Consider the following 27,427-nt stretch of genomic DNA (forward strand, 5'->3'; position numbering starts at 1 on the left):
TAAGAGAAACTAAAAACTAAGCATCTCAGTATATTTTTTTTATTTGACAGGTAGAGTCATAGACAGTGAGAGAGACAAACAGAGAGAAAGGTCATCCTTCCGTTGGTTCACCCCCCCAAATGGCTGCTATGGCCGGTGCTGCGCCAATCCGAAGCCAGGAGCCAGGTGCTTTTTCCTGGTCTCCCATGCGGGTGCAGGAACCCAAACACTTGGGCCATCCTCCACTGCCCTCCCAGGCCACAGCAGAGAGCTGGACTGACTGGAAGAGGAGCAACTGGGACTAGAACCCGGCGCCCATATGGGATGTCAGCGCTGCCACAGGCAGAGGATTAACCAAGTGAGCCACAACGCCGGCCCCCATCTCAGTATATTATTGACTTGGATGGCTTTGCACTGTCAGAGCTAATAACTGTAACATGTCTGCTCTTCCCGCCCCCCCCTCTTTTAATACAACCTGGAGTAACAACAGGTTCTCTTAAAGTTGCCATGTGTTCCCTTGTAGTCAGATCAGTGCAAGGAGCTTCATGTAATCATTCAGACGTAAACCTGTGAAATTATTCTTCCTGTGTTTCATAGTTTAGTTAATGATGCTTCTCTAGTGTGACAATTTCTCTATGCTGTTTTGTATTAAGTCTCAGTGTTAAAATGGAGTTGCCTCCTTAAATAGCCTCAAGACTATTAAAAGTATGACTTTTCACAGAGGCCACTATATTAGGTTGACTATTTTCTTTTCTTTATTGATATCTAATTTGAATTGAGATTCGTAAGCTGTTAAGGATGATTTTAATCTGTTTTATTAGGCCGGCGCCGCGGCTCACTAGGCTAATCCTCCGCCTTGCGGCGCCGGCACACCGGGTTCTAGTCCCGGTCGGGGCGCTGGATTCTGTCCCGGTTGCCCCTCTTCCAGGCCAGCTCTCTGCTGTGGCCTGGGAGTGCAGTGGAGGATGGCCCAGGTGCTTGGGCCCTGCACCCCATGGGAGACCAGGAAAAGCACCTGGCTCCTGGCTCCTGCCATCGGATCAGCGTGGTGCGCCGGCCGCAGCACGCTGGCCGCGGCGGCCATTGGAGGGTGAACCAACGGCAAAGGAAGACCTTTCTCTCTGTCTCTCTCTCTCTCACTTTCCACTCTGCCTGTCAAAAAAAAAAAAAAAAAAATCTGTTTTATTATAAACCAATTGGTAGACATTATTCATTCCTAATTTCAAGTATTCTTTAGAATAATGTGTCTTAACATGTAGTCAATAGATGAAAATGTGTTACCAGTCTCTGTTAGGGTAAATATAGAAGTTGAGTAAGTTCTTAAGACTTTTATAGGTATCTGACAGAGTAATAAAAAGTGAGGGTTTGTGTTTTGTATTTGTCAAATTTCAGTTTTGTTGTTTTATATAAATGTATTTGTGATGAATTGGAAATTTTACAAAAATGTTCCCCACAGATCATTTTAGGAGCACTGCATTGGAATACTTAGAGAAGATTTATCAATATGCAGAGTCGGTTAGCTTAAATATTACACAGTAAAATATAAATAAATCGAAAGCCCACTCACGTTATTAACCTGTTGTGTAGATAATTATTTACTTTTATAAAGAAAACTGAAGTGCAAATGACAACCAACTCTTTATTGAGTCTAAAGCATCAGAGCTTTTATGCAGATGCCTAATAAGTATCATCTGTTAAGTGCTTACAGTGTGCAACATTGTTTTTTAAAAATTTGTTTCACTTAGTCCTTTGAAGTTCAATGGAGTAGGCTCCATATTATTACCCTCATTTGAAAGATGTGGAACTAAGGGTCAGATGGGTTAAAAAAAGGTTGTGATAGCCACTCAGCTAACTAGCAAAGCTGACATTAACACATGCCTTAATCATGGTATGATTATGTCTCCTATACTTAATATTATTTTCTTTTCAAAGAGAGAATATTAGTATGTATTGAACAAAAAATATTGCTTTGTGCTTGTAGGTAGACCTTTACTTGTTTTAATTATAAGAAAAATACTGATTTTTGCATCAGAAATTTATTACTGTAATTTACCCCACATAGATTCTGATATATATTTTTAACTAGTTGAGTTATTTTAGATAGAAGGCATTTCTAAGCTATTTTATATAACTAGATTGAGTTACTTTATTATTAGGTTAAATTTTTAAATAGTTTGCATAATTAGTAGTAATAAACCTCATAGGCATTTTGTAGATTTACCTCAAGAGTTCCAGATGATCATTTACTTTTCGAGACGATAAAAGTTTCTGTAATAGAGTACAAACAGTATTATAGTCCTTTTCATTTTTTTTTTTTTGCTTATTGTAAAGAAATCCTAACCCGTTGAAAAATAATTAATTAGGGAAAAATATGGAACAGAGTGTAAAAAGCATCTACTTCCACTTCTCATAGATAAGTCCATTAGCCAGGCTTATTAACATGTAAGTGTAGATTTTTTTACATAAGTGAGAGGAAACTTATCTACTGATTTACAGTGTTGCTAGCTTTATAGTTAAATATACATTTATAGCCTTTATGTAATGCCTACACAACAATCATCCTAATACCACATGTTTGTTGTTCATTCATTATCTGCTGGTTCTCATTAGAGTCTGAAGGATGATGACCATTATTCTCCCATGTTTTTAGATGAGACACAGGTTCAAGCAGATTAGTACCCACAGTTACTTAGTTTCTATGTGACAGAGCCAAAATAGAAACCTATTCAGTGTGATTGTGGAGTCCTTACTCTCAATTACCATCCTGTGTATGATATCCAGTAAAAGTCTGTTTTGTACTTTTAACCTGTCAAAGATGTATTTAGGATGGTGATTTCTAGCTATGTATCATTGTTAAGTGTTTTTGCTTGTATACGTTAATGTTCAAGTCATATTACTACCTCACAATGAACTCAACACAGTAAATCATCTTAAAGATTTGACGAGCCTGGCCAAATTGCCCTTTAGAATATTTGTATCAATTCTGTACTTCACACAGAATTGTGTACTTTTGCATGTCGTGTGCCTTTAATGTAAGAGGATGTAGGGGTTGTTAATTTTGTGTGCTAGGACAGCAGATTTTTTCTTTTTTTTCTAATTTATGTTCTGGATTTTTAGCACTTTCCTTTTTAGGAATGGAAGGTGGGAAGTGATTATATAGTGTTTTAGTGTCTGTGTAAATTTTACCAGATTTTTAGAAAATTTTTATTTGTTTGAGAGGTGTGGAGGGGAGGAGTGCAGAGAGAGAACACATATGGAAGCAACTGCTGGTTCCCACCACCCCCAAATGCACACGATGACTCTAGAACACAATCCAGATCTCCTGTGTGGGTGGCAGTGACACAATTACTTCAGCCATCACTGCTGCTTTTTATGGTCTGCATTGACAAGAACTGGAGCCAGGAATCCAACCCAGCACTCTGATATGTGGTATAAGCAATTTTACCCCCAGCTAATGCCCACCTTCAATATTTTTATATGTATCATGCTGTATAACATCAAGATCTAGTTGGGGGCAGAAGAGGAAAACTCAAATATTTGCAGATCTTCGGTGGTAAGTTGGTATAGGAGAGGAAAATCGGGCTTCATTGCACATGTTGATCTTGCCCTTGGAGTCCTACTACAGATTTCTGAGAAACATTTTAAGGATAAAGTGTTCAGATTATAGTTGTTACAATTTCTATAGTTGTTACAGCTTTGAATTTCTTTTCCCAAAAAGTAGGTGATATGTAATATTTGAATGGCATCCTATACTTTCTGTGAACATAGGTAATCAACACTGAGGAAGCATGTATATAATATTTGCATCTAATAATAATACTTTAAGTATTTTTTCCTGTAACCTCTTCAGTTATCTTTGGAAATGAAAAGGAAAGTGGAGGAAAAGGGAAAGAAAGAAAGAAGGGAAGCAGGAAAGAAAGGGAGGGAAAGATGGAGGGGCAGGCAGACTAACTCTCTTCATTTAGAACTCTCTTCATTTAAAATCCTTCAGGATTTTATCAGTGTATAAGGAAATTCGGTTCATTAAAGTGCTTTCCTTCTGCAAAATTCTGAAATAACTAGCTAATTTTTATATTTATATTTTATTGTTTGTCTTCGCTTGGTTAATGTGATGGCTGATCATTGCTATCCATCAGCCTGATAAACTGTGCACAGTGTTTAATGACTAAGGATAAAACTATCAAGGGCAAGACCAGAAGAGGTGACTGACTCCCTGATTCTCTGCTGCCCTTGAAAGTACTGGATAATAGGGAAACAAGTGCCTGCATGCGTTGGATTTTGTTAGTTGGATCCAGCTCCAGCAAAGAGACGACCCAGGTCATGTCAACACCTTGGAAGGCTGGGAAGCTGGAACTAGAGCAGCTGAGCCAATCCCCAGACAAACAGGTTTTAACCAGGCCGGAGCAAGAGAGAGCTTTGCTTTGGAAACTCTTTGCCCATCACCCAAGATAGGAATTCTCTTCACATTTGTTTCCTGCTATCTGTTCATTTTTGTAATAAATCTGTTATGAAAATGTACTTCTCTTTACATATGGCAAAATTAAATGCTAATTTTTATTTTGGACTTTAAGTTTTTTTTTTTCCAGAATAAGAAGCAACGGACCTGTTTGTTTGTTTGTTTGTTTTTGCCAGGCAAAATTAGACAGTGAGAGAGAGAGACAGGGAGAGAGTTATAGACAGTGAGAGAGAGAAAGAGAGAAAGGTTTTCCCTCTGTTGTTTCACTCCCCCAGTGGCTGCCACGGCTGGCGCTGCACAGATCAGAAGCCAGGAGCCAGGTGCCTCCCCCTGGTCTCCCACACAGGTGCAGGGACCCAAGCACCTGGGCCATCCTCCACTGCCCTCCCAGGCCACAGCAGAGAGCTGGACTGGAAGAGGAGCAACCAGGACTAGTACCTGGCGCCCCAACCGGGACTAGAACCCAGGGTGCCAGTGCCGCAGGCAGGGGATCAGCCAAGTGAGCCACAGTGACGGCCTGGACCTGTTAGTTTTTAAAGTAAGGTAGCATAATGGAAGGGCTGGTTAGGGTAGTGATAAGAGTGACCATTTGTTGAATGGTCACTAATATTAATTTTTGTGTAAGGTTAAATCAAACTTTATGTGGCAGCTGCCTCAGCAATGTGTCTAAATATTTCCAGGTTTTGTAATTTGAGTTACTGAAATTTCTGATGCTAGAGTGAGATTTCTTATAATTCCTAAAACTGGACAGCTTGGGTTAAGGTCTGGACTTCTTCATTGTTTTCTTTTGTAAATTTTTCCAGTCACTCTACTTCTTAATGTATAGATCAGTAATGTTTAACTGTGATTCATGAGAGAGCTATCTTGGAATGTTTTTAAAAATACAGATGCTTCTGTTCCATCCCATAGCAGTTTAATAAAAATATTGGAGGGTGGGCCCGGGCATTTTTAATTCCCTATAATTATGATGCCCTGGAGGTCTAAAACTACAAATATAGAATGATATAGCTACCCTAACTTCTGTGATTTTTCTGAACCTTTTCAATACATAGTAACTGTTTTGGTCACATACACCTATTTTTCAGTATTGAGATTGAGATGATATGATCCTGTACTTTAGCAGATTATATTAGGCCGTTAATGGAGAGTAAGATGTTTGGTGATGGATATCATGAAAAACTACTTATAGGTGCCAGCACTGTGGCATAACAGGTAAAAGTGCCACCTGCAGTGTCGGCGTCCATATGGGCACTGGTTCAAATCCTGGCTGCTTTACTTCTGATGTAGTTATCTGCTTTGGCCTGGGAAAGCAGTGGAAGATGGCCCAAGTCCTTGGGCTGTTGCAACCTTGTGGGAAATGCAGAAGAAGCTCCTGGTTCCTGGCTTTGGATCTGCAGGTGGAAGACACCTCTCTCTTTCTCCTTCCCTCTCTCTGCTTCTGCTTCTCTGTAACTCTGCCTTTCTTTTTTTTTTTTTTTTTTTTTTTTTTTTTTTTTTTTTTGACAGGCAGAGTGGACAGTGAGAGAGAGAGACAGAGAGAAAGGTCTTCCTTTGCCGTTGGTTCACCCTCCAATGGCCGCCGCGGCCGACGTGCTGCGGCCGGCGCACTGCACTGATCTGAAGGCAGGAGCCAGGTGCTTCTCCTGGTCTCCCATGGGGTGCAGGGCCCAAGTACTTGGGCCATCCTCCACTGCACTCCAGGGCCACAGCAGAGAGCTGGCCTGGAAGAGGGGCAACAGGGACAGAATCCGGCACCCCGACCGGGACTAGAACCCGGTGTGCCGGCGCCGCATGGCGGAGGATTAGCCTAGTGAGCCATGACGCCGGCTCTGCCTTTCAAATAAATAAATAAATCTTTTTTAAAAAAGCTACTTGTATCATATTGTGTCAACATTTAGTTACAATAGAAAGTTGTTGTGTCAACAAATACATACTGATGGAGAGAAGGGAGGGTGGCTGGAAGTCAGGGGCCAAGGAATGCTGTTTCTTGAGCACCTTGTGTGCTTTGGCCAGGTTCAATAGTACAGAACCTCTAATAAAGGAATCAGGAATCAGGATTGAAAGCATTTGCTAATTTAAATTTAATTATATTTTACCAAGTCATAGAATCTCCAGGGTATGATTCGTCTTAAAAGTCATCTGAATAACTCATCTACTGCACATACAGGCTAAATGTGAACAGTTTTGAGTATTTTAAAAATGTGAATTCAGGAATGAACCATGAGATTTTAAATGCCAGCAGAAAAGTAATACAGGAAGAAGTTGTCCAGAGAGAGAGAGAGAGAGAGAGAGAGAGATGTGGTAATATATTATACACATTACATAGTATAACTACTCACTTTTTTATTTTGCTTATTGGGTAATTAAACAGAAATGAAATTTTACTTTGTTAGATAAAACAATGGCTGGAGCTGCGCCGATTCGAAGCCAGGAGCCAGCTGCTCCCTTCCGATCTCCCATGTGGGTACAGGGCCCAAGGACTAATCCATGGGAGTAGATCCCAAGACTCCCAATGAATGTCTGAAACTGAAGGTAATACTGAGCCCTATAAATACCATGATTTTTCTTGTACATACAGACTATTGATAAAGTTTAATTTATGACTTAGGCACAGGAAGAGATTAATAACAACAGGAATAAAATACAACAATTAAAACAACAGGTTGTAATAAAGTTATATGAATGCGGTCTCTTTCTCAAAAGAGCTTATTGGGGGTTGGCCCTGAGGTGCAGCAGGTTAAGCATCAGCTTTGCCAGCATCCCCTATTGGCACTGGTTTGAATCCTGGCTGCTCCACTTCTTTTTTTTTTTATAGATTTATTTATTTATTTGAAAGGCAGAGAGAGAGAGAGAGAGAGAGAGAGAGAGAGAGAGAGGTCTTTCATCTGCTGGTTCACTTGAACCAGTGCCCATATGGGATGCCGGCACTGTAGGCGGCAGCTTTACCCGCAATGCACAGTGCCAGCCCCTGCTCCACTTCTGATTCGGCTCTCTGATACTGAACCTGGGAAAGAGGATGGCCCAAATGCTTGGGCCGCTGAACCCATGTGGGAGACCTTGCTCCTGGCTTTGGCTTTGGCCTCTGCCATTGTGGCCATTTGGAGAGTGAACCAGTGGATAGAAGATGTTCATTCTCTCTCTCTCTCTCTCTCTCTCTCTGCCTCTCCTCCCTCCTTGCCTCCCTCTCTGTAATCTTGACTTATAAATAAATGAATAGATCTTTTTAAAGAAAGAGCTTATTGTACTTTTACCATTTTACTTGAAGCACTTTACAGCTTTTCTTTGGCATATATGAATTGCCAGCATCACTACTTTTGCACTTTGGGGACGTTATTAATAAGGGAATTTAAACAGAAGATTGTGATTCCATGACAGTTGCTTTGATAGCTGAGACAGCTACCAAGTGACTGATGGGCAGGTGGCATATACAACAGCGACTTCCTGAACAAAGGGAGGATTCCTTGGTAGGACCGGCTAGGACAGTGTGAGATTTCATCATGTGGCTCAGAATGGTGTGCAACTTAAAATTTATGAATTGTTTATTTCTGGAATCTTCCATTAAATATTTTTGTATTGTGGTTGACTATAGGAAGTAGACTGTGGATGGGGGGTGATTATGATCAGTTTAAATTACAGGATGTTAAAGTACAGGATGTTTTTAGATGCATTGTAGTTAACTTAAAAATCTATGGTGATTTTCTACCTGTATTAACTGCACAATAAACTACTTATTATATAGAATACTATCACCCTTGATTTTAATGCATGTTTAATGTATTGGCTCTTAGCCTTTAAATAAAAAGACAACAGTTCAGTCTTTTAGTGACTGATTATAAATCAGTTTTACAAAAATAGTTTTTAATTTTAGGAGTCAGAGCTTTCACAATAAACTTGGTCCGTATAATGCTTTTTTTTTAAAAAAGACCCATTTATTATTTGTATTTGAAAGTCAGAGTTACACAGAAGGAGAGGCAGAGAAAGAGAGGTTTTCCATCCACTGGTTTACTCCCCAGCTGGCTGCAACACCCAGAGTGCACCGATCTGAAGCCAGGAGACAGGAGCCTCCTCCAGGTCTCGCACGAAGGTACAGGGGCCCAAGGACTTGGACCACCTTCTACTGCTTTCCCAGTATGGATGCCGGCACTGCTGGTGGCGGCTTCACCTGCTATGCCTCAGTGACGGCCCCATGTATAATGCTTTAAATATAAGAGAAAAAGAAATATTTGTCTCTATTTGCAATCAATGAAATACAGATTGACAATAAAATACCTGGTTTTATCTGTGCTATTAAAAAATTAAAACTATTAAAGGTGTTTTACTTTGATAACATTGATTGGTTTCATTAATAGCATTTCATTTGTAGTATTGATGCTTTTCCATAGAACTTGGGGAAATTGACACCTCATTTCATGAGGACATTTTATGTATCAATAGCTTTATAGTATGTATATCATTTTTTTACCTAACGATACCTCTTTCAAGACTCCATATTTTTTTAAAAAAAGATTTTTTTATTTATTTGAGAGGCAGAGTTATAGACAGTGAGAGGGAGAGACAAAGAAAGTTCTTCCTTCTCTTGGTTCACTCCCCAAATGGCCGCAATGGCTGGAGCTGCGCCGATTCGAAGCCAGGAGCCAGCTGCTCCCTTCCGATCTCCCATGTGGGTACAGGGCCCAAGGACTTGGGCCATCTTCTACTGCTTTCCCAGGCCATAGCAGGGAGCTGGATTGGAAGAGGAGCATCCGGGACTAGAACCAGCACCCACATGGGATGCCAGCGCCACAGGCAGATAATTAACCTACTGCACCACCATGGTGGTCCCTACATCTTTCTTTTGTTAAAGCTTTGTTTGTTTATTTGTTTATTTGAAAGCAAGAGTTACACAGAGCTAGGAAGAGGTAGACACAGAGACAGATCTTCTATCCACTGTTTCGTTCTACAAATTGCCGCGATAGCCGGGGCTGGGCTAAGCTGAAGCCAGAAGCCAGGAGGTTCTTCTGGGTCTCCCACATGGATGCAGGAGCCCAAGAACTTGGGCCATCTTCTGCTACTTTACCAGGTCTTGAACAGACACCCATATGGGACATGGACATTACAGGTAGTGGCTTTACCCACAGTGCCACAGTGCTGGCCCCTAAGACTCTCATCTTAAGAAACTAATCAGAAATGCATACGGAGGTTTAATTCTAACTTCTGTTTTCCTATTGGTCCTTGTCTCATCTAACTGTTATCTGAGGCTGATGTTCACTCAGCACTTAAGGATGCAATTAATTAGAAAATGTTAATATCTTTTTTACAGGTTTGAGAAATATCTCTTTTCTCAAGACCATTGAATACCCAAACTCCATCCATCCCAACAGCTTCATGGGCACACTTCTGCCTAATATATTATCAACTGACTAACCTTCCTGTCTCTGCTCTTGGATCTCAGCCTCCCTGTTCCTATAGAACTTGTCTCCCAGGCCAGTGGGGCTCCCATCTCCCTTAAGAAAGATGGTACCCTGGTGGCAATGCTGGCACGCAACAAATGCTGAATGCCCATCTGGGCTCCTGAAGCTGTGGTAGTCCCTTGCCAGCTGTCACCTACCGTTGCTTGTGAGAACTGCAGCCTCAAATCTATAGAACATGACCCCTGTCTTTACTTCAACTTCATAGTTGTTATGGGAAATCAGTAGTATTCCTCCCCACTTATTGGCCCTTTAGCTTTTCCCTCTAATATATTCAGTACAACAAGATGAATTTCCCTAGTTTTTTTAATCCTCTGAGATGGAAATTAGAACTCAAATTGATCTTTTATCAATTTACTGTATCCGCTTAACGTGTTACTCTATCCCTCCATCATACGATTGATCCTCTCACAACAGATGCTCTCATTTACCTTTTTATGTTTCCCATTGTTCATTTTTCACAACTCTGAAGTTATCTTTTGCTGTTTCAAGTCAAATATTTCCTTTACATTCTATCTCACTTTTGTTTCAGGTGATTCTCCTTGAAACTTCTGCTAACTTCCTAGATTATAATGATCTTGTCTCAGAATCCATATAGAAGCTTGTGTCTTAAAAGTATTACTTTCAAAATGAATGAATTACTTCATGTAGTTGGTGCTTCCTGAATAAGGAACCCTTTCTACAAAATATGTGATATACAATGAAGATTTCTTCCAAGGCTAGAAAGGTGGTGGTTCTGTTGTTGGGCACTTCTCATTTTTCCTTCAATTATTTAATGAAACACTTCTTGAGAATGTTTAATGTGTCAGGCACCAAGTTACCTCTATAGCAATGACAAAATAGACTTCACTGTGTCCATGTAGAGCTCACAGATTAGTGTGAGAGAAGCTATTAAAAATATAAGTTCACATATAAATTGGAGATAATTTATGATAGATGCTATAAAAGGAAAGGAATAGCTTATCTTCACTGAAAACAGCATTAGGGCCTTAAGTTTATATCGCATATCTAAAGGAAGTGAAATTTAAGCTGAAGGGTGGATAAGGAAATAACTACTCAGTAAGCACCAGAGTATGGGAGACCATGGTATGTATGCAAAGGCCCTAAGGTAGTAAGAACTTGGACTTTGTCACGTGTTCACCAGAGAAGTGAAGGAGGGTTGTTGACGTGGGAGACCCAGATGAAGCTTCTGGCTCCTGGCCTCTGCCTGGCTGTTGTAGCCATCTGGGGAGTGAACCAGTGCATGGAAGATATCTTTCTCTTTCTCTTTCTTTCTTTCTCTCTCTCTCTCTCTCTTTCCCCCTTCCCCCTCTTTGCCTCTCCTTCTCTCTCTGTAACTATGCCTTTCAAATAATTAATTAATAAATCTTTTACAAATAAAAAGAAGTATGTTGAAAGGTGGTACATGGTATGTCTGGAGAAGTAGGAAGAAGCCCTGTGATGATATATATATTCTTCTAAGTCATGGGAAGAAATTTTTAGTTTTATCCTAAATGCAATGAATATGCAAAAATTTTTGAACACTTGGTTGAATTTGATTTATGAATTTTCTTTTTGAAGGGTTAAGGGTAGGCTTTTAAATCTGGAAAGGCTAATTCTGTTACTTCAATAACTTTCTTGTTAAGCAAATGTGGAACAGATACACATTCATTGTCTTCAAGCAGAAAATTTTCTGACTTCATGAATAGAATTGCCACTCTTGAGAATGCAGGTGTATTCTGCTCGGTAAAGCTGGTTCTTGGAGAAGAGATTCATTTGCATAAGATGTCCAGGGCCTTATGGGGGCAAAAGAACTAAAGACTGGTTTACTTGAGGACAGGTATGAGGACGTCAGACTGGGAATTCATACTCAAGAGGAGAGCTTTTGAGCTCTTGGGGCTAATGCCAAGTTGTGTAGGTGCTGTCCTCAGTGTAGTATCTATCCTAAGGTAGACCAGCTTATATGGTAGAATAAACCTCAGACGTGCAGCACCATTGTCTGAGCTGGGTACCAGAGGAAATGAGATCGTCAAACCACTGTGGCTTGCACAGGGACCCAGGATGATACCATCACAGAGGGGATTACTGTTGCTGGGGGATAAAAGATCAGTAGCCTTGGCAAAGCAGACTGATCTGACTTGCCACCCCTGCTTGCATTGTGAGAAACAGACTGCATTTTGAGGCGATTGACAGCTGTAGCCAGCTATATTTAAAACAAAACTTTATATATGACCATAATTGGGTATTGAAATGGTGGAGAACATCATTATGGTTATAGTTTATGAAAGATAGTTTGTGCTGTATTTTTAAAGAATGGAGTGGAAAATGCAAGAGAAGAAATGGAGGGACTTGTTTGGAAATGACAAGACAAGCAATAGCTAAGTAACATCCTATGTTAGCACTAGAGTGATGGTAGAGAGAAGTGAAGTGGTCTTTATGAAGACTTCAGCTCTTTTCTGCACATGCTACTTTGATGCCCTGTCTTCTGTATACTTAGCCTTGGCTTTTCATATCTAACTTTCCTTGTTCTTTTCCAGCTGGTAAACATCTCTTCTGCTTCAGTGATGCCTCGGAGAGATAATTTCTGGAGTCCAAAAACAGCTATTTAGTTCATCTATCTTGTCAGCTATATGCTATCCACATGTTTGATAAATATGCTTTGCCTGTTTCTCCTGAGCCTTGTGGCATACAACTTGAGACCTCTTTTTAAATTAATATCTTTTTGTTCATCAACTTGTTTTGAGTTTGGTTGTTCAATCTGTTGTGACTGTACCTGTCATATTATTACCAACATATTTCTCCACTTTGACCTAAAGAATATTATGAGTGGGTTCTTCAAATATGTAAATAATTTATGATGAGCCCAGTGCACATTTTTGTAACTATGAGTGTAATAATTCCATCAATGGCAAAAATATCGGTGAATCCATATTGGACCATACATTTTGATGTTTCTGATACAAACACATGCTTACCAATTTTAGTGGATTCTTTCTAAGCTTACTTCTCTGAGATTTGATTAATGCACATAGTTTGCCTTTTGAAATTATAAATCAGCCCATCTCTAGTGTTTTGGTACTTTTCCTTTTCAAAGCATCTCAAAAGACTCTTGACACAGTTTATTGAACACTTCTCATCTCCTTTGAGGTTCCTGAAATACATCTCATCTAAGCCTGTATTAATTTCCTGGAGCTGCTATGGCAAAGCACTGCGAACTGGGTAGCTTGAATCACGGAAACCACTGTCTCACAGTTTTGGAGCTTAGAAGTCCAAGATTCGGTTGTCAGGAGCTTTGGTTTCTGAGCACTGAGGCAGGATCTGGTCTGTGCCTTTCCCCTGACTTCTGGTGAGTTGCCGACGCTCTGACTTCTCATGCCTTGGGGATGGATGACCCTGATGTTTGCTCTTATGTTCACTTGGCGTATGAGTGTCTGTGTTCAAATTTCTTGTTTTATAATGTTATCAGTCAGAGACTTAGTAGTCCAGACTACTCTAGTATGACTTCATCTTACCATAACTATATCTGTGATTTTTTGAAAACTTTAATTTTTAAATTGATTTTATTCCTTGTGAAAATGAGGTAGAATATGAGCCCATTTCATTGTAAATACTCTTCTGTCTTTGTATGGTTACAGCATCAAATGGAAGTGTGAATGCTTAAGTGAATGAGCTAGTGACAACCATAAACCATGTTTGTTTAGTCTCCACTAGAAAGCCTAGAAGAAGAGAAAAAAATGACTTGAATCTAGGCAGTACCTAGATTTCACAGACTTCACCTGCCAATGATTCCACATAAAGACACACATATGATGGTGAAAAGATTGTGGTAGCACTTGTTCCCTGACCTCCAGCCTCACTGGCCTGGTTCATGGAAATCAGCCTGCTTCGTGGAAATGAGTCTTCCTCATAGTGTTCCTGGTTACCTCTGAGAACCCACCATCACCTCACATACATCCAGGAACCCCTCACTTACTGCCACTACTATGCATGGCCTATATTCCTTCTCTGGCTTCTAGTGTCTACATCTACACCTTGATAAACCATTGGAAGAGACCCTCTGTTGGCCACTATAAGGAGAAAGCCAACGGTACCATGTGTGACTTCTGGTTTGTTTTCTTTCTTTTTTTGAAGGAACTCTCTCCCAGCTCTGTGTCATATCTTGTCATCTGAGCCCTAAAGAAGTTCTCGTGCTATGAATGTCAGGAAGTACCTCTTGAACAGTTTCTCACCATAATCTCCTTTCCAGAATTTAGTTTAATGGAAATGCAATTCCATTATTTTTTGGCCCCCATTCCTCTGCTGTAAGCATTTCATCTTAGCCAAGGAGTCCAGTGGAGAATAGATTCTAGCTAGGCTGCATTTTTTTCTCAATGCTTACCTCTTGCTAATATGGAGTTCAATTTCCTTCTCCTCTTTATGGAATAAGGTTGTCATGCATATACATTGTTACAAACAGAATTGAGTCAGGAGTGGAGATTAATTTTGAGGCGCGAGAACTGTCAACCAAAAATGTTCTGTTTCAAAAAGCATTAGATTTACTTAATTAGAATCACTCTTGGGGATTGTAAACAGTTGCGTAATTATTCTATTTGAGGACCAGCAGGATCAGATGTGTGGTTATAGTGATGTGAAGGAGAAGACTACTCAGGGAAATATATAATTCAGAATTGCCCTCTGGGCGCATTGGAAAGTGGACAAAGGAAGCAGTGGTTCCAGCAGAGTGATGCCTGAGGAGGCCTGTGTGCCCGTGATCCGGGGGATCCAATTGGAGCAGGAGTAGTGGGGGTGAGGAGAAGAGCTCCAGTGTCTTGTGAGCATAGCCTATCAGACTTGCTGACGGACTGGAAGTGCTTTGTGAAGGCAAAAAGAAGTGTGAGGAATGACTGCACATTTTTTTGGCCCAAACAACTCAGTGAATAGTAATGCCATTTCCTGATAGGAGTGAGGGGAATCGGACTTGGGAATTGTAGTGAAGAACTGTGTTTTGAACAAGTGAAATTTGAGATTCGTTTCTAGAAGACCTGCAGATGAATGAGTCTTAATCAAAGTATCTTAACCAAATAATCGAGAGCCAGAATGCTTGGCACAGTAGTAGCCTGGAAACTGCTTACAATGCAGTGGAGGGCCAAAGCTGCCAGATATCTTTAAAGACTTGGTGTCTTCATCTGTAAGTGGGGATATGTTGCTTATTTTATTGGGTTGTTTTGATTATTGTATTAGATAATGTTTATGAAACCCTTAGCAGAGTGTCTGGCATGTAATTAGCACCCAATAAATATCTTCAGTTATTGTTACTACTTTTGGTGAAAGAAACATTACTTTTTTTTTCTGACAGGCAGAGTTAGACAGTAAGAGAGAGAGACATAGAGAAAGGTCTTCCTTCTATTGGTTCACCCCCCAAATGGCCACTATGGCTGGCGCTGCGTCGATCCGAAGCCAGGAGCCAGGTGCTTCCTCCTGGTCTCCCATGCAGGTGCAGGGCCCAAGGACCTGGGCCATCCTCCACTGCCTTCCTGGGCCACAGCCGAGAGCTGGACTGGAAGAGGAGCAACCGGGACAGAATCTGGCACCTCAACCGGGACTAGAACCCAGGGTACTGGCGCCGCAGGTGGATGATTAGCCTAGTGAGCCATGGCGCCAGCCAGAAACATTACTTTTAAAGCTGATTTTAAATATTTTGAAGTGGTAGGATATAAATTAATAGATAATAAAGATATTCAAAAGGGTATAAATTAGTTGATAATAAAGAATAGTCATTTTACTGATCCATGTGTACACACATATGTATGTGTGTAAATGATTTTTCTTATTTAAATGAGTTACATGTTTTGTGTCTCATAGGAAGATATACAAATACTAATGAATTATAATCTTATAAGCACATGTGGGGAACTCTTTTTATTTATTTTTATTTATTTATTTATTTATTTATTTTTTTGACAGGCAGAGTGGACAGTGAGAGAGAGAGGCAGAGAGAAAGGTCTTCCTTTACCGTTGGTTCAACCCCCAATGGCCGCTGCGGCCAGCGCACCGCGCTGATCTGAAGCCAGGAGGCAGGTGCTTCTCCTGGTCTCCCATGTGGGTGCAGGACCCAAGCACTTGGGCCATCCTCCACTGCACTCCCGGGCCACAGCAGAGAGCTGGCTTGGAAGAGGGGCAACCGGGACTGAATCCGGTGCCCCGACCGGGACTAGAACCCGGGGTGCTGCACAGATGGAGGATTAACCTAGTGAGCGGAGGCGCCAGCCGTGGGGAACTCTTTGAATTATAACCATGGTTTCTGAAATGATTAGTGATGGGGTTATTATTTTCTGCCTCCTAAGACCTGACATACCTTACACAAATCAGAGCTGCCACAGAAATAATGAGTTAACATGCAGCCATAGGCAGTGTTTATATCACCATTTTTTCTAAGCTCTGCTCTGGTTAATCTTACCATGCATTACATATCAATACCTTTGATTTGTACAGGTTTTACTTTGATTTGACTTCCCTTACCTTGTGTTTTCAAAGCCAACATTATTACTTTAAGTATACTGATATTATGAATGTTTTTAATTTTCAGAACAGAGTAAATGTATACTAGAGAATATTATATAGGAGCTCTATTACAAGAACAGATCCTTAAAGAGAAAACACTAGGTCATTTAATAAAACCACAGTCTCTTCTTTGGCAATCCTGTTGGACCTGGAGGGAAGCCAGATGTAGGCAGTGTAAAGTTGGATTCCATTCCATCAGCATAATAGTTAATAATAGTTGATTGACATGGATGTGAAGGGTGCCCTCTTTTCCTCCTCCCTCCACTCCCATTCCACACTAACCTCTCTAGGGAATATGCGATTCCTTTCCCCATTCCTAAAATTCTTCGCCTGAACGCAGCCAGGGGCTGCTGGACTGATGCCTGACTGTATAGAGGAGATGTTAGGGCACCTCTCTGAAAGAGTTGTTAGTCCCTGGAGTTACTGCTGAGGAAGCCTAGCAGTCTCCAGACATCTCTAGGGACATAAAAGAAAGGTGAGCTTTCCCTTCTAGAGTTTATGTGTGAAAAATAGTTGTCCTCCTCTCACTCACCTGGACGAATTTGGTACCATGCAATCAAGATCACCTCTGCTTCCTTCAGTTACGTGTGACTTTCTTGTCATTGGAAATTTAGAGCTATTTTGGTGTTTTTCATGAGCCATATCTCACGCCCTGTGTTGTTTTGCATTTTAAATTCTATTTTGGATGACTTCAGTCTTGGTAAGGTAGTAACATTTACGACCTTCTTCCAGCCTCCCCCCCTTTTGCTCTGTTTGGATGCAGGTATTTGCAGGATATGAACTATTCAAACAGTATCAACATTCCAGAGATTCTTTCCCTGGATTCTTCCTGCTTACATTTGGAGTTGTAGTTAAGCACTAAGAAGTATTTGCTACGTATTGTTGAATGTAAGGTCCACTAGCATAGTGTTTAGATGAAAATTCAAAAGTTTTTTCTTTTTTTCTAAGTCCAGTCGTGTTTTCAGGAGTAGATTCCTAAACTAGTCAGTCTTGTATTCTGTAATTGTTGAAGTAGGCATTTGGTGCTGCATGCAGTTTGGGTTAGCAGTTACTCTTTACTCTGCATTTCACCACTGCAGAGCCACTTGCTAACTTTTAATCACCACCTTCTCAAGTTTAAGAACTTGGCCAGAGTGATCCCGGAAAGTCTCAACATTTTCCAGTGAGTGAAGTCCATCTCTTTTGGAGATCTTGACACCTATCTTTAACAAGAGTGCAACCTCCTCGAGGATAATGGAGAAAGGAAAACTGCTCTTCTGTGTTAGAGCAAAACATAAAGAGGTTATGTACCAGGGTAAGATCCTTCTTAAGTGGAGTGCATTGTAGCATCTAAGAGCAGGCTGACCCTACATCATGTTGCCTCCTCCGGTTCTTCAAAGTATGTTGTGGGTTTCAGGTGTTTTTCTCAGGTCAGTTTCCCTGTCATTAATGCTGCAACACCTTTGCTGAGTAGATATCTACTCTCTCATTCTTTTATTACACCACAGTGAAACCAGCACTGCTAACTCTCATGGGCTGTTGAATAAAGTCCGGTAACACTGCTTTTGTAAATAAAACTTTAAAAATAGTTTCTGAAATAAGAATATGTTGACTAAAGTCCTAAACCAGATTTTTAACAAGGCCCCATTTAAATGGAATCATATTGAGATATGTTAATATTTAATAGTAATGTGTTTATACACAGACACATGTACACACCATCAAACAATGATGTCACTTACCTGACTGGCAAATTTGGCTGGTACCAAGAACATGTACCTAAAAATTTCTGTTTCATACATGTAAAATATTCTATAAAATATTTTAGTTGTTTTGTAGTAGCTTTTAATAAATTGAGATCACTTTTTTATTTTAAAAGTGCTTACCATATTTCCTTTTAATATCATTTGCTTCTAAGTGTTTTAATAACACACAAAGAAAGAAAAATGACTTCAGTTTGATTCAGTGAACATAACATAGTGCCAGCCACTATGTTAAGCACCTCAAATGCAGAGATGAGTAAGATTGGTCTTGGGTACCAGAGTACAATGTAATAAAACAGATGGTTAAAGCATATCAGTCCCCTTATAATTGGGGACTGCTCAGGCAGTCAGGACTCTTGAATGACGGAAGTTGGAAAATGAGCAGAATAGAGGCATGTGGTGTAAAGGGCTACTTTGTGTGGGACCAGAGAGTTACACCAGTTGTGATGGGGAAACAAGGAAGAATTGCAAAGGTTGCAAAATATGACTTCAACAAAGGTTGATGCTAGTGCAGTTTTTCAGATTACAGAAGTTTTGATGGGAAAAGTGTATTATTATGACAATTGCACATTCATTTGTTTATACATACAATAGTATTTGTTCTTAGTATTGTGCTTGGTGTTCCGAAGGCATCAGGTGACCAGCATAGACACAGTGTCTGCTGTCATTGAACTTAAGGTGTTGGAGAAAGTCCTGATTTTTTTCTGTTCAAGAATATTCCTGTTTTAGAATGACATAGATCCTTTTTCATTCATAGATGTGTCATTTTACTATTATTTCCAAAAGATTTGTGTAGACATTTTACTTACAAGGTCTCATTTATGTTTCCTGTTTCAAGCTATAATAATTATAAGAACTTTTCTAACACTGACTGTAGGATTTTAGTTAGTATTGCTGTGAGCATACTGCAGTGTAGCGCACACTTTTGTAGGAGGGTTGAGGAATGGAACTGGTGTTTCTCCAGAACCATATATTTGATATACTTTGTACCATACTCCTTAAAGTATCTCTAGAATGTAGCTGTTATTAATTCAGTTTTTTAAACCAGGGGAACATTCTTGGAGAGGGGAAACTAAGGCTGTGCCGGGTGATACACAGCTGGTAAGTGGCAGCTTTGGGATTTGAAATCAAGATGATTGGATTCCATAGCATGTGCATGCTTAATTGCAGCTTAGACAGAGGTGCCTGAATAATTGGTAAGTGATAAGTGTCTGCTTGAGTACTTAAACCAAGTCTTCACTTACTCCAAAATCTGTATTCATTCCACTAGATCTTATACAGGTTATTTAAACTCCAAACATAGTAAAAGCGAAGTGTTTTTATTACTTAAATTGGTGTTTAATTTTATATGTCTTGCCTCTTGCCATAGCGTTAATAGTTCTTTTTTTTTTTTTTTTTCACCTATTTGGCTCATCTGAGCTGAAGGTTTGAAAAGTCTATCAAAGTTGTAAAGTTACTAATCTATAAGCAGATCCATAGAAGAAAGTGAATACAAAATGCTTTTCTGGAACTTAAATAAATTGCAAGTAACCCTGCAAAGCAAAGTAAAACCTCTCCTTTGAACTTCTATTTTGCAAACATACTTCATAATCAAAAAAGGGAATTTTGAATTGTCAAGAGTAGTGAAAATGCCCTCCCTCCGTTTTTAAGTATGTCAAACGATAATTAGCCTGAAACCCCAACCAAAACAATTTTCACTTTCTGTGTAGAGTTGACAACAGAAAGTTCTTATTCAAATACACCAAACTTTGAAGGAAGATATTTTTTTAACTCTTGCTTCATAGTTGGTAAATTCGGGTAGTCTAGATATTCTTGCACATATTTTACATACCAAGTGCTTTGAAAATTTTGAATGGCATAAGATACTGAATGTATATGTGTTGAGATCCAAACACTTTATACTTAGAGTTTTAGAACTGACTCCATCAGAGGCTTTGCTCCATTGCCACTGTGAGCTCACCAGTATTCGTTTGTATTATGAATTTCATTGCTTGCAGCATAAGTATAATGTAATAGGATAAGCTGGTAAAAAGTATTCTTTTATTTCAAAAAATAAAAGAAAGCACTCATCTGATACTTGCTGTTTCTCCATAAGCACCTCAGAAAGTCTGTAGAAATACATATGAACAAACTGCATGGGTTTTACATTTTTTTGGCAACAAAATAAACTTATGTTTTAATTTCATATTTCCACAAATTATTTGAAATAACCTTGCTAGTACACTGATAAATAAAAGAAAGCAGTTCTTTGATACTTCCTCCTTGTATATTTGTTCTCATTTTTAGGTAGCTATTTTATTTCAGTAATTTGGTATAAACCTCTATAGGAGGAGGATCATTTTATATCATTCTTAATTCTTTACCAAAACTTAGCCCAATAATTTTTATATAGCAGTTCTTCAGTGTATATTTATTGCTGCAGGATTTCATAATAAATTTTGTCAATTTATAATGCCTAACACTGGGTAGAACAAAATTAAATCAATTCCTATTTGATATGTTACCCAAAACCCTGGATTTCTCATAATTATTGGGTAGCTTATGATCAGTTTACTGGCCTTGGCTTGATCATGTGTTCTGTTAGTTCTTTACAGACTTTATTAGGTCTGTTACCTTCTTACTAAAATATAACTAGTTTAGTTCTTATTTCTCAAAATATATTTAATAATCTGCCTAACACTGCAGTGTAATCTGTGAACATTACAGCTGAATATCCTTAACAGACTCAGATTTTGAACCCTAAACAAAGAGGATATTTGGGGCTATGTGGTAGCTCCCTAGTTTAGTACAGATACATTGGAGTTAGCTCTTGGTACCACATTTCTTCCGGGTCTGGGTTTTATGGTTTTTTTTTCCCCCAGGATTTTGAGATTTTTGCCCTTAAATTCCACTTTCCACATGAGTAGTTGTTGGCCACCAGCTGTATACATTGCATTTTTTAGGCCTTCTGCATTTTATTTTTAAGTCCTTTTGAACTCAAAAAATTAAAATGTAATATCCTACCTTTTTTTCTTCTTTAAATTTTATTTAAGTTTATACAAGTTTCATGTATTTCATATATACAGATTTAGGAACATAGTGATACTTCTCATCCTACTCTCCCTTCTGCTGATGCTCCAACCCTTCTTCATCCTTCCTCTCCTAGTCCCACTCTTAATTTTTACAAATACCTATTTTTATTTTACTTAATAATCGAATGATTAACCCTACACTAAGTGAAAAGTTCAATAAACAGTTTGAAGAAGATTGAAGAAGAAAAAAAAAACACATTGCTCCCGAACAGAAGAGATAAGGCCTGTGAATAATCATTGAGTCTCAGAATCAATTTCACTCCAATACATTACATTGACGTATTCTGCTAGTTACCCCAGATCAGGGAAAACTTATAACATCTGTCTTTCTGGGACTGGCTTATTTCACTAAGTATAATGGTTTCCAGTTGCATCAATTTGCTGCAAAAGACAGGATTTCATTTTTTTGACAGCTGAGTAGTATTCCATAATGTATATATACCATAATTTCTTTATCCAGTCTTCAGCTGATGGACATCTGGGTTGATTCCATATGTTAGCTATTGTGAATTGAGCTGCAATGAACTTAGGGGTGCTGATAACTCTTAATATTCTATTTGCATTTTTATATGGTATTTCCTCTCCCTGACTATCTTCCCATACAGTTTGGCTGGTGAACCCCTCTTCATGTTTGAAGATGGAGTTTTGTCATTTTCTTTAGAAGCCTTTCCCAAACCATCAAACTTCTGTGGTCATCTCCTTTATGCTTCTCCTAAACCTAAGTCCACACATCTATTAGAGCACTCATCATGCTATTTTTCTCATTATTTGTTGACTTTCTGTCTGTATTGGACTTTGAGCTCTTTATACCTCAGTCAATGTTTGAGAGTGAATAACTTCTGCTACTTTGTTTTGGATTATTGCCAATCACCTGTTCTTCTTCATTTACTTTGAGAATATTGTGGAGACTGGAGTTGAATTGAATCTACTAATGACATACTCACGTATCTGTTCTTTTATTCCCTCTCTTCTGGCTAATTCCCTGATCTTAGTGTACGTTTAGGCCATGTTACATTTTATTGATTACTGGGATAGCCACTGGCCAGCTCTGTATTCTGTAAGTCTCCTCAAATATCTTTTGTGCTCTTCGTAGGTCTGGTATGTCTCCACTTAAGCTTCCAGGGAGTAAGTGCTGCCTTATTACTCTTTCTAACCTCTATTTTTACGGCTCCACCAGATGTAATACTGAACATAGATGTAATGCTGAACAAATAAGAGAAACTCTAATTGCCATTTATCAGTTTTTTTCTTTTAAAAAGGTTTATTAACATTTTCTTAAATTTTTGTTTTTAAGATTGAATTTCAGAAGTCATGGAAACCAGACATGAATAAAGTTTTATAATGAACGTCTCAAATCACCTTAATATCTTTTTCTCATGGGATTACAACAGTATTACTATAATAGTAGTGCTTACTTATTTTTATTTTTTTAATTTTTTTAACTTTTATTTAATAAAAATAAATTTCCAAAGTACAATTTTTGGATTAAAGAGGCTTTTCCCCCCATTCCCTCCCTCCCACCCGCAACCATCCTATCTCCCATTCCCTCTCCCATCCCATTCACATCAAGATTCATTTTCTTTTCTTTTCTTTTTTTTTTTTTTTTTTTGACAGGCAGAGTGGACAGTGAGAGAGAGAGAGACAGAGAGAAAGGTCTTCCTTTGCCGTTTGTTCACCCTCCAATGGCTGCCACAGCTGGCATGCTGCGGCCGGCACACCGCGCTGATCTGATGGCAGGAGCCAGGTGCTTCTCCTGGTCTCCCATGGGGTGCAGGGCCCAAGGACTTGGGCCATCCTCCACTGCACTCCCGGGCCACAGCAGAGAGCTGGCCTGGAAGAGGGGCAACAGGGACAGAATCCGGCGCCCCGACCGGGACTAGAACCCGGTGTGCCGGCGCCTCAAGGCGGAGGATTAGCCTAGTGAGCCGTGGCGCTGGCCTAAGATTCATTTTCAATTACTTTTATATACAGAAGATCAATTTAGTATATACTAAGTAAAGATTTCAACAGACTGCACCCACACAGAAACACAAAGTATAAAGTACTGTTTGAGTACTAGTTATACTGTTAATTCACATAATACAACAGATTAAGGACAGAGATCCTACATGGGTAGTTTTAATAGGTTTATACTCAAAAGAAAACTCAACCTAACCCTAAAAAAAATACTGTTTCCAAAAGGGATATTTAATGATTGGGGCCAATTTAAGAAGAGGTAAAGACTATGCCAAGTATTCCATCTCTTGCTAAATGAATTATAAAGGGAACTTTGTAAGTGGCCTTTTGTTCTTCTATTTATATTACAATTGTCAAGGCTACTGGGATTAGTTTAGATTATGAGTTAGTGATATGTTTGGTAATATATACTTTAATTACCATTGAATTGAAAATTAATGTTGTCTCTTCAAAAATATTCACTAAATGTGAGAAAACTTACTAGGTGTAAGAAATTATTTGAAATACTTTCTAAACATTTCTTTCTTCTATATTTTACTGTTTCTATCATTTGGGTTTACCCATATCTTTGACTGTCATATATTTGAGGGTATCTTTTGATCATATATTTTCTATTCCAATTATCAGTTCCTGTCCTTTCCTGTCCATTATTCCAGATCACTTAATCTCCTCTCCTTTTGCCCCTTTGCTTTTAATGTGAACATTTTGACGAGATCGAGAAGTAGACATTTAATGATCCTTTGTGTACCCATCACCTAACCAAAATACCTGTTAGTTCATAGTCCATATTTCCAAGTTATTTTTCAAGCCACTTTCCCTCACACATTATTTTAAAGCAAATTCCCAACCTCTCTGGATGTCTGTAAATTATTGGGTGAACAAAAGACTCTTTTCCTATTATCTCATGAGAACATAATATAACAAGACATCTATATCTGTCTCCTTATGGATGTTTTTTTTAGATAAAACATTTAGCTTCTTTATTGTTATTTTTTATTATAGTTACTTCAGGGTGTATAGGAGCTTGAGCTCAGTGGTTACATCTTTTTTCTTGAGTGTTTTTATTTCTTTCGTTCCATTGAACTGTCTAGTGTTAAGTAATAGGAAGTGGTATTGGCATATATATCTATATTCATCTTTCTATATGATTCTGAAGTATTGATCAAGTTCTGTGCTCGAAATTTCTCACCAGTTTATCAGATTAGGTAGTTGGTTTCTTGAAAAGTTTTGGCAGGGTTCCAAGTAAGATGAGAAATGATAGGTGAATTTTGATTGGGTCAGGAAAAGGAAAGTATATGCAAAGTGTTGTTGATTTGGGTTATGTCCTGAAAGGATGACCTGGATGTCATGGTGGAGAGAGGAAAAACTTAGCGGCATTAATTAAATGCCTTATGGGTTATTTATAAATACATAATATACTGTAAATATATTCTCCCTTCTGTTGATCGTCTTTTCACTCTATTGATTGTCTCCTTTACTGTGTGGAGGCATGTTAGCTTGATATAATCCCACTTGTCTATTTTTTATTTTGTGTTCTGTAATTTTTCTATAACCTATGCCAGTGTCTTGAAGTGTTTCCTCAGTTTTCTTCTAATAGTATCATAGTTTCTGGTCTTACATTTATATCTTTAAAGTATTTTAAATTGATTTTAGTAGAAGAATGAGAAGCGGAGGCATTGTTTCAATCTTTTGTATATGGATATCCAGTTTTCCCAGCAACCAGTTTTTGAAGAGATTGTCTCTACTCCAGAGTATGTGTTAGCTCCTTTGTCAAAGACCAGTTAGCTGTAGATGTATGGGTTTATTTCTGGGGTTTCTATTCTGCTCCATTGGTCCTGGTGTCTACTTTATTCCAGTACCATGCTGTTTTGGTTACAATAACTCTATAGTATGCCTTGGAATCTGGTATTATTCTGCCTCCAGCTTTGTTTTTATTGTTCAAAATCACTTTGGCTATTCGCGTCTTTTGTGTTTCTTTTTGTATTTTAGTTCTGTTTTCTTTTTTTCTGGTTCTGTGAAAATTGTCATTGCTATTTCGATGGGAGTTGCATTGGTTCTATACATTACTTTGAATAATATGGAATTTTAGAAATCTTAGAAATCAACAAAACAATAACCAGTCCAGTTAAGAAATGGGCAAATGATATGAGTAGATATTTCTTAGAAGAGGAAATTAAGGTTTCAACAAATACATGAAATAGGTTCAATAACACTAGCCATTAAGAAAATGCCAATCATAATCACAAGTAAAGTATTACCTCACTCAAATTAGAAGGGCTAATATCAGAAAGACAAAAAATAACAAGTGCTGATGAGGATGTGGAGAAAAGGGATCCCTCACATACTGCTCATGGAAATTTAAATTATTACAGCCATTATGAAGAACAGAAAGGAAGTTCCTCAAAAATAAAAAATAGATCAGCCATGTGATCTAGCTGTTCCACTTCTGGGTATATAGCTGAAATAAATTAAATCAGCATATGAAAGAAATACATGTATTTCCATGTTCACTGCAGCACTATTCGTAAGAATCAAGATATGGAATCAGTGTAGGTGTCCATCATTGGATGAATGGATAAAGAAAACTTGATATATATATATTTATATATATACACACACACATACATACCCAGTAGAGTTTTATTATGCCATAAAGAGGAATGATATACTTAAATATTCAGCTAAATTGATGAAACTGAAGATCATTACGATAAGCAAAGTAAGCCAGACGCAGAAAGACAAATGCCTCATGTCCTCTTGCATATGTGGAAATTGCAAATTACATAATAGGTTCTAGTGTTTTACTGAGCAATTGGGTGACTATGACTCACAATGAAGCATAATATTCTGTATAAAAAACTGTAACAGAGGAGCTGGTAGCCTCCAAACACAAAGAAAAGGAAATGGAAAGACTTGTTACTGGGTATGGTCAGCTTAAGTTATGTACATGTGTGTAAAAGTTGCATTGTACCCGGCCTGCGCTGCAGCTCACTAGGCTAATCCTCCGCCTGCGGCGCCGATACCCCGGGTTCTAGTTCCAGTTGGGGCGCCGTATTCTATCCCGGTTGCTCCTCTTCCAGTCCAGCTCTCTGCTGTGGCCCGGGAAGGCAGTGGAGGATGGCCCAAGTGCTTGAGTCCTGCACCCACATGGGAGACCAGGAGGAGGCACCTGGCTCCTGGCTTCGGATCCGCACAGTGCACCGTCCATAGCGGTCATTTGTGGGGTGAACCAACAGAAGGAAGACCTTTCTCTCTGTCTCTCTCACTGTCTAACTCTGCCTGATATAAAAGTTGCATTGTACCCTTTAAAATTATATAAGTATTACATGTTAATCCAAAATTTAATAAATGATAAATGCCTTAAAGGGGCTTGTACTTTGGGAAATATTGAAGATGTTACTAGGGAACAAAAGGAGAAAGAATGAAAGAAAGAAAAAAAGAAAAAAAGCAGGAGATGACAAACATGGTCTTTTCTACTTATAGTTTCACCTGGACTGGCAAACATGTTCTGTTCAGTTGTGGCAGGACAATACCAACCTCCTGTCTTAATGGTATGAAGGAAATTTTGGTGGTGATCTGTAAATGGAGACTGTTCCTGATAGAACCTTCTTTCCCTCCCCAACTAAGCAGCAAACGTAGTACAGTAGACACCCTTTATCTGAGGTTTTGATTTCTGTGGTTTCAGTTACCTACTGTCAACTGTAGTCCAAAAATATTGAATGGAAAATTCCAAAAATAAACAATTCTTAAGTTTTACATTGCACACTATTCTGAATAGCGTGATAAAATCTCATGCCATTCCACTTTGTCCCATGCAAGATATGAATCATCCCTTTGTTCAGTGTATCTACATGAGTAGTAAGTACAGTTGAAGATTTGAGAGTATGTAAGTATGAACATTTATTAATGAGATCCCTAGTGGGATCATAAAGTTGTAAACCTGGAAAGGAATACAATTTCTAATCCACCACATTTATGTTATAGGTATAACAAAACAGATTTTCAGAGAGTTGTGTATTCATAATGCCATACATTAGTTGCATGCCTCCTAATTTTCTAAGTTCACATACTTTGATTTCCTAATAGTAAATTGTACCATTTAGATAAAGAAGTGGGATATCTCTGAAACTTCTTCTAATTCAAAACAAAAGATGTAAATTTTCCTAAGCAGTTGGAAATAATCATTCTATAATATTGAGTATGAGAAAATGACAGTGTCCCTTTTATTTATATATTATTTAGTCAAATATAATAACC

General features: G+C 38.7%; 1 protein-coding gene across 35 annotated transcripts in view; it reads left to right on the forward strand.

Moving 5' to 3' along the window:
* The window catches only part of IKZF2 (IKAROS family zinc finger 2), a 171,083-nt gene that overhangs the window by 58,561 nt on the left and 85,095 nt on the right, over positions 1-27,427 (forward strand). The window lies entirely within an intron of this gene.

This window comes from Oryctolagus cuniculus, chromosome 3 (assembly GCF_051225735.1).
Source record: "Oryctolagus cuniculus isolate XC-2025 breed Fujian yellow rabbit chromosome 3, ASM5122573v1, whole genome shotgun sequence".
NCBI lineage: Eukaryota > Metazoa > Chordata > Mammalia > Lagomorpha > Leporidae > Oryctolagus > Oryctolagus cuniculus.